The sequence below is a fragment of the Dysidea avara genome, chromosome 11, assembly GCF_963678975.1.
Source record: "Dysidea avara chromosome 11, odDysAvar1.4, whole genome shotgun sequence".
Classification (NCBI taxonomy): Eukaryota; Metazoa; Porifera; class Demospongiae; order Dictyoceratida; family Dysideidae; genus Dysidea; species Dysidea avara.
Window position 1 is genome coordinate 11,500,418 of NC_089282.1, and position 9,306 is coordinate 11,509,723.

The 9,306-nt window shown below is 36.4% G+C and overlaps 1 long non-coding RNA gene across 1 annotated transcript; it reads right to left on the reverse strand.

Annotated features, from left to right (window-relative positions):
- Positions 1 to 2,782: 2,782 nt before the first annotated feature.
- LOC136238127 (uncharacterized) lies at positions 2,783 to 7,762 on the reverse strand. Its single transcript, XR_010692770.1, has 3 exons — positions 6,317 to 7,762; positions 3,167 to 3,422; positions 2,783 to 3,103 (listed from the first exon to the last, which is right to left on the reverse strand). It is a non-coding gene; the product is annotated as an uncharacterized lncRNA (long non-coding RNA).
- Between the last annotated feature and the right edge of the window lie 1,544 nt (positions 7,763 to 9,306).

Genomic DNA, 9,306 nt, shown 5'->3' on the forward strand with positions numbered 1-9,306 from the left:
TGTTTTGTAGCTGTATGATTGATGTGTTGTTTGTTACTGAGTAGCCAAAGCTTAAAGCAGTAAGTGCTGCTGTAGCTACAACTGGACTGAAGACACCCGGCCACTTGAAAAGAGCCTTCCCAGCTTGTTATGGGGCCACGTTACATGTAGACAGTAGCTATGTTGCCTCGAGTCAACCAAAACTTCCATAACTCATGTCTCTTTTACTGCTGAGATATCTAATAATAAATTTAGCTCTTGTAGATTTGACAACAAACAGCGAACCTTGTTAGGTTTCCAAATAGTGCAAATTTTATTGGATGTTGAGATGCTCTAAGTTGGGACAAATGTAATTGTTGTAAGTGACCAACGCATCAAAATGACTCACAAAACTAAAAACAGCAATATTACTGCTAAAGTGATTATGCATATGTCCAATATCATCACTGCATGAACCCGATCGTCAGTACTACATAAGTAGCCAACATCCTCTTCTTCCTATCCTAATAACCCACACATGCTGGGTTTCACAAATGGCAGGGCACACATTTGCAACTGAAAGTCTCGTAGTGCAGGAATAATATCTTTAAAAAATTGAAGATATTGGTCAGTGGGTGAATGAGGATTCAAACATGTTTTGTTAAATGTCATTGTTTGTGGAATATGCAGTGGCAGATTTAGAGGGATTTCAAGGTTTCCACAATAGCAGCAACAAGATAACAGCAGTTTTGAGCAGTTTACACTAGCTATTATAACTGATACATACAGCTGTGGGGCATTAAGTGATGTGTGACATTTAAAGCCTTAGTTTCTTCATGCCATTAGTACTGGCTTGAAGAATAAATAGCATTTTTGTGTTAGGAAGGCAGTATACCGGTAGTAAGCTTGTTGAGCTTGCTAATATTTAATAGGATATTAATTTGGTTAAGTGTCAATTCTGTGATGTCATGTCTGATAGCAGCTAGCTACAGGAAAATTATGGGTGTCTGGATTCAGTGGAATGGATTGGTGGACTGGAATGGTGGAATGGAATGGTAAATAGATAATTTCACTCAGTGGTCATCTCTTTATAAAGACTATCTCCTAACCTCTTTTCTTTACTTTAATGTCTAAATTGCTGCTATCTTGTTGTTTTAGAGTGCATCCGACAGTCTTATTGATTGATTATTAATTTGTGCTATTTGCCTAGAAAAGTCAGAGTGTCTGATTTGTGATACAACAATACCCCTCACAAAGCTGTACAAAAACAATGTGTTTTTACAGACTCCACAAACTGGTGACTATAGGAGCTAATATCTGGTAGGGCCAAGCAATGAATGTTAATACCGGCAACTAACTATATAATATATATATGCAAAAATCTATATAACACTTTATCATTGACTAGTGCAGTATTGCTTAATTTAATCCCTGTTAACTTTAGTTGACTAGTAATTTGGTGCCATTATCAACAGCCATTGTAGAGGAGTAAAAGGCAGCCAAATTACTAGCCAATTAAAATTACATGGAATTAATTAGGATAAAAAAGATATATTTTTGCAAATTATAGTTAGTTGTCGGCATTACATTCACTTCTTGGCCTCACCAGACATTAGTTCACTTAGTTTCCAGTCACTTTTAGTTTCATGGATACGTCTTTTGTACAGCCAACGTAAGCTGTTTTTGCATGGGAGTATTGAAATCAGGGATATATCACTCTCACCTTTTATAGGCATGTGGCACACAATTAATCAATAAGACCGTCCTATGGGGGCACACACACAACAATTTAGACATTAAAGTAAAACGGTCTTTATAAAGAGGTGTCTTTGTTAGGAGGTGGTCTTTATGAGAGGTGTCCACTAGATGAAATTATCTAATTACCGTTTCATTCCACCATTCCATTCCACTGAATCCAGATGCCTGAAATTATACTGATCAACAAGTTATCACACAAACGTGCATACAGGTATAGTTAGCTAGCTGTTAACATAGTCTTTATTTTACACTAAAATTGTTGGCCTCTGATCTATATTTCTGGGGGAAATAGAACATGCATACTGATGTACATGTCAACCTTATATGGTTATACTTGGAACCCCTTTTACGAATTCTAGATCCACCACTGATGTGTTGCCCATAGCCAACAACGATCATCAGTGTCTGGGCTTCATCACCCACTCACCCAGACTGCCAATCCATTTCCTATTCTAATCATTAGTTCTTGCTGTCTACTACAAATTAAATCAAAGTAGTAGAATCATGTTGCTTGTGCATAAAATATCCAGACTCCAGTAATATCTCCACAGAATTTGTATTTGATCAAGACTTAAGTTACTTGTTGGAATAAGTTCTACCAACTGGTTAATGTGATTTTGATTACTGTCAACTTGGAAGGGTTTATGTGGTCAGGAAAAGACGATCACTGATGAGATTTGATTGTGGATTAGGAAATATTATATTTTGTATACGAATTTTGGAAAATGAATATGTGCTACTATACTAAAATGACAGCAAATTTTCACTAAATGACCATTGGCATACAGTGATGTTACATTTTCCCCTGTATACAGTTTAGATATAGGATTTGAAATTTTTGGGAGCCATGGCCATCTTAGTAATACAGTGGAACCTCTCAACAAACTCCCTGAATTAAGGACACAATAGAAAAAACCTCCATAATAAGGACAAAAGTATTGGTCCCAACAGGTCTGGCTAATACATTTTTTACCTCTGAAAGAGGAAAACCTCTATATTACAGCAAAAATTGACCAACAATTCTGAGTCCCAAAATGTCCGTAATAGAGAGGTTCCACTGTAAAGCAATTCAATTATAATGCAAAGATATTATCTCATGCAGAGTAGCTTCTGGAGGCACTGATGGTATCACATGGTTACAGAATGGTCACCAGCTTGTTTGGTCAGGCTTACAGTTGGCCATTCAGGTTTATGTATAATGCTCAATTATTGGTTATAAAGGGCGCTATGGGGCTTTTGAGAAAGGTTACTTAGTGTCTATTCTTCCCTTGCCACAATCAATTCTCACTATTTAAAACTGTGTTTCATGATACTATTATTCTCAAATATGGATGGAATCCTGCTATATAGCTGCTTCCTTCTGGCATGAAATGTGCTATTGGTTGTGCTAAAATAAAGTAATTGTAGAGCCATATTATCACTATCACATGGCTATATTGGTGTCACATACTTTTAATTGATGACCACTGAGCCACAATACTGGGACTTCTTCATGATCATGTATTGATCACATGTAGATAGTTCACTTGTTTGCATTACTATACAAATAGTGACATGTAATAATTTATTGGTGGTAAAATTTTTATATAATCATGATATTTTTTCAATAAGTTATTGTACACTGAAATTTTCTTGATATTAAATTAATACTTGCAGTGTTGTATTAGTCAAGTATCATGCTATGTTGTTCTTCTAGAACATCAGTGCTAAAAAAAAGTCTCACCGTTAATACAACTAGTAGCTACTGTATAATTAACATAAATCTGTGTGCAATAATTGGTGATAAGACAATATTCCATATTGCACAACACTATTATAATAATGATGACATACGTATAGCAATGGTATATATGAGAGGTGATTCAATTTGTGTGCTATAGTTAACAGTTGCTTATGCTATATATGTGTTCAACAATAATCACAAGTGGTACTATACTTGCTACATAGCTTAAAGAAATTCCAAAATGTGCATACATGTAATTTTAGGAGTAGAATTTTCTGGTAGGGAGGTGAATTTCCTCACTTTTAAAAATGGTGTGTTCCAGTACACCCTAATGGGGGAGTTCTATATACACTCACACCTTTAGGGTACATTATTGTACGCTCCTGAGGTGTTTAGTAAAATGGGTGTTCATGGAAGCACAAATGGGGTGTTAGGTTACACCCCAGGTGCTAATTGTTGTGAGAATATGTGACATGGCAGTAAATACTACCTTATGGCACTTATTGCAGTTTTACGTGACAAAATTTGTAAATAAGTATCTAAAACCCACAATTGAAGAGATGTTTGGTGGTTAGGTTTTAAATACAAATTGAAAACCATGCATAGAGTAAGAAAATATTTCAAGTAAGTGTGTTATGTATGCGTTACAATGTTATTACTGTAGAGTTACAATGCCATATACAGACATACATGTTCATGCAGGTCCTATTGCATGCACCATAGGTGAAACTGTTGTAATTCATTTCTTTTAAAAATCATGAAACACCCATGGGTACTGAATGAAATTATAGGCAGTGGAGTAGAAAGGCATGCGGGCAGGAATGAGAAATAATTAATCAAGCTTGCCTGGCCCCATCGATAACTTAAGATAATAGTAAATCTCTGTATATTAAAAGCAGGCAGATGGTAGTCTTGTGAGTAAGGTCACAACCAGCTATGGTAATTCTGAAAAGGGCGATTTTACAAGAGATACTATTATAGCCTTAAACTTTTATTATTAGGCACAACTGTGCTTGTAAAAGTACTCTATGGAAATATTTCATTATTGAGATAATATTGTTTATTGTGATAGAATGGATTTTGTTATTGAAACTTAGGTTTTTCCATTATCGCACAGCCCTAGACTAAGATTTTGAGTACAAGACTGCAGTAAACTGCTTAATTCTCACTTACAATCGTCATATATTAAGGAAGTGATCTTGTAAATATTATGTATGCATGTAAAGTTTTGAAGATACTAAGTCACATTAGTCATTTTACCAGCTTTAATAAAACCTTTGAATGCTTTATTAGAGTATCTTGATATTTGCTTTATGAGGCATAAAAAGTGTGGAGGCATCTTTCTACAGGGATTAGTCACTAACCTATTAAGGTAATAAGTCTTATGCAAGTTCTTTGTATGATTGTACTTTCTGGGTAATGCATGGACCACCACACTGGCACTCTCTTCTAGCTTATGCTTGTATACAGCAGAATTCTTGTGATGGGCTATAAATGCATGGTGATCAGTTCTGTTATATATATATATATATATATATATGATTCCACAATGAAGATCCAGCCTCATATGCATGAATTCAATCATGACAGTTTAAGTCAATGCATTCGTATTAAGAAACATGCACTTTCTACATAATATAAGCATCTTTAAATGGTGGTTCCGACCTTCCACTAGAGGAGTTCATTACGATGACTGCCATCAAGTGCTTATGATACCCAGTGAGTCATTAAAAGTCAAGATACTTTTTGTACTTTGAAGAATCAGTAATATTGACACTGAGCTATACTTGCTGTAGGAAACAAGTAACAGCACTTTATTCCTTGCTTATAAGGACTTGTAGTCATTAAAATTAAGAGGTAAGAGCAAAAATCTATTATCCAGATGGTATCATCAGGAGCCTATAAATACCGCAAGGTGCAAAGGTGCTTATATGGACATTATAAGTGACTATAGGATCCGTGGAATTGGATATCAAACTCTCAATGCTTCATTGCATTAACTAATACCGTATAGAGGGAAACTTTGGCGACTCGCTACAAATTCGCCAAAGTTTAACCCGCCAATTACTCGTAGTGCCTGAGATTAGCATCTTTATAGCTATAGATTGAGCTTGAATTCGCCAAAGTTTATTTCGCCAAATGTGATTTAGCTTGCTATTCGCTAATTACTCGTAGTGCCTGAGATTAGCAACTTTATAGCTATAGATTGAGCTTGCAAAGTTTATTTCGCCAAATGTGATTTAGGCCACTCCAAATAAATTCTCTGTTTCCCGTCCTGGACTCAAGCATATTTGCATGCGGGCGGGCGGCAGTCCATTTCCATTATTTCATTATAGGATTAGCAGCTTTTCAAGCCATTTGCCTGGCACAACCATAAAAAGCTGCATAAAAGTATGCTTAAACTTTAAGTTAAGTTGCAAAAATAGCATAAACGTGAAGTTTGTGCTGACATGATAGCACTGTTGACACGTGAGCTGACACTGTTTCAAGATGGTTTTTGCTGAGCTTGTTAGTATGCAAGAATAACCGGAAAATAATGGAAGAATACGGAATAATGGAATATTTAGAGCTGACAGTAACTAGATGCGGACGGTGGACGGGAAACAGAGAATTTATTTGGAGTGGCCTTAGCTTGCTATTCGCCAAAGTTTCCCTCTATATGGCAGTTTAGTTTTAAGATTAAGGGAAACCATATATATATCCTCGTGCTTCTTTGTGTACCACCAACTAGTGGCTTCTGGGTGAATCAATGCATTCTTTGTATAATAATTATGTTTGATATGAAACATTACTAACAATATTCTTTACTATCTCTATTATTAACCAACTACACAGACCACATAAAAGTTATGAATCTAATTGTGCCCTTTTATGTACCTGTATTTCATCTACGCATAAAACTTTCAGTGATTCTGCATGCAAGAGAAACAAAACTGTAATCATACCACGATTTGTTTATTGACTTTCCTTGGATTCATCTAACTGCTCGATCCAGTTATTATATTCAGCAAGGTGATCACTCAGTTTCTCTTCATCCACACCAAGATCTTCCCAGCTTTTATTTAACCTATAACTGGACCTACGTCTTTGACGATTATGCGTGGTAGTTTGGACAGCATCAGCTTTTGATATCACATCAGCTGATACTGAAATATTACAAAATACATAAACACTATTGAGTGTAGCACTGAGGTTGTCAACGTATACTGTAAAAGGAATTGCAAGCTTTTTGCCCTGTGGATGCTTATAGAAAGACATTTCCTGCTCACAATAACAAATTTGTGTGTCAATAACATAATTACGGAGTACCTTCCAGGATAAAGGGAATAAAGCATGGCCTCTGATTGGTAGCCCATCTGTTGAAATGGTCATAACAAAATTAATAAGACTTTGGAACCGTTCCTCAGGCTGCCGTAGTTGTAAAAACTTTGCTTTTGGATACAGCTTCTCAAACTTGTGTGCAAGCCTCAGAAAATGTCCTTTGACTAACATATGCTGAGATGGTTTGCCACGACTGTACATGACCTTCTTCATCAAAGCATTGACATAATGAAAATTGCTGTCACAGAACTGTTCATTAATGGGTTCTTTAGGTGCCGATAAAGGCATTCCCCATTTCATAAGCGCCATCCTAGATACCAAGATAATTCCGTATGATGGAATGTACTGGCAACTATGTCAAGACTCTCAGTTCTCAGCATACTAACATTGTGACGTTTTTTAAACTCGGCACCATATGACATATCAGTTGGGGCATCCACATGTTTGCCCATTCCAACTAGTTTTAACATCGGCACAATGTATTTCCAAATCCAAATAAAAGGGAATAATCCTTCACCTGACATGGGGATGATAAAATTTTCCACATCACCTTCCAAATATTCACACAGCTGGGTAGAGCCACTCCGAGCTCCTGTAATGTAGAACACTGGATCTTCAATATTGACTTTATGGTAACCAGAGAATATGACTTCATCTATAAACCAACTACGTAACTCCATTAACAGGTGCCTTCACTAGAATGTCAGTACAATACAAAACACCAGTACTCTGTTGCTGATGGGAATGTTATCCTCAGAATTTCCTTCAGTTATCGTAGCGACAAAATACTTACAAAACCTGGAGAAGGGTGGTATTATGGGTGGCAGTCCCCATACGCTCAATCCGATAAGGAACTGTGGCAAACAGGACAAAGATATCGGCACCCACGACAGAATAAATAGCAATCGAACTAGAATGTCTCCTGCTGCAGTGCCTAATGTTGGTCGTAAATGATCATCCGCAATAGTAACTTCCTTTTTAATGGCGTCCATATTAATATCACGTGATCACCATAGCCGCTTAAAAAGAGCCACAAACTACAACAAAGACCAACTCCTAGATCTCTTGAACTTCAACTTTGAACTTGAACAGCAGCTATGCCCTTTATATGAAAGCTACTTGCCACTGCTACAAAATATTGATATCATGCACTTGGCTCACAATACTTAGTATATTATTGCCAAATTTGATCTCAGAAAGTTAAATTTGCAAACTTTTCCTGTGAGGGAATTCCCCCTGGATAAAGTATGCTCCTCATACTGAGTGTGCTTCTCACACTACACTATTAGTTGTATCAACCTATTCAGGGGTGGATCCAGACTTTTAAAAGGGGGGTTCCACTCTGGAATTGCAACTTCAGCCTAGCTGTAAGTCGAAGACCAAAAAAAAAAAAAAAAAAAATGGAAGATCATCACCTGCTGACAATAGCTGCCCCTCACCATAGATACCCTCACCAACTATATTTCCTTATTTATATTATTGCATAGCCTGCTACACTGCTCCTCTTAAGAATACTGTGACCACTCTATTAGAGTATCTCAAGTAAGAGAGGAACCCCCTCCCCCTGGATCCACCCCTGCTATTGTCATATTTTTTTTAGCTCCCACTACACCCATTGGGATATCCTAGATCTGTCCCTGCTTGCTTGCATTATTATGTGATTGGTAAACCTACAGTCTCCAGACACTGTGATAACATAAGTTTGCTCTCATACTTATAAGGTACAACTGTACAAGTAAAAGGTCAGTCAGAGCCCATCTCTTTGTATACTAAAGTGATAGTGTGACTATACAATAATTGTTGCTTTGCAAGATTATTAAGGCAATATATGGCCACAACCTTTAGTGTGTATGTACTACATGCACGCTGTATACGACAAGATCAACATATACACACATTGGCTCTGATCTCTGTAGTTGAATATCTCATGTAAATTGTAAAATTGAGTGCACTTCGTATATAATATATACATAACCAGGAAACTGTTCCACCACCACCACCATCTTGATTTGATCATGAGCCAGCTTCTGGGTCAAGTTGTACAAGCACACAGACAGATACAGGTGAGTATTGCTTGCATGGCTGAATCATATTCAAGTACGTAGTATTGTCATGAGTGTACTATGTATTAATGTAATTGGCTGCTATAGTAGGGCATATTGATTGGTTGTTGTATACTCCAGGGTCATCACATGTCTCAGTTAGTATTTTAAGTTGGTTTCTGTATACGATTAAGTTCCTTGTTGATGTAAGTATCATGAAAAACTTGCTTTCAATAATCATTCATTACAAAAACTTTTATGGTTATGGCATCAGTGAAATATAACTGCACAAAAAACCATAAAATATCCATGGTAACCAACAGTGTGATAAGAAAAGTTACAATAACTTGTGTTTATTGTCAGCGTAATTATAGCATACAATATAGCTATGTATAACAACAAATATAGGTTTATATGTAAGTATCCAAAAGCATCACTTCATATAGTGTTGGTATATAGCACATGCCAGTCAAGTTCTTTTTAAAAAAATTTATTCACCTGCAT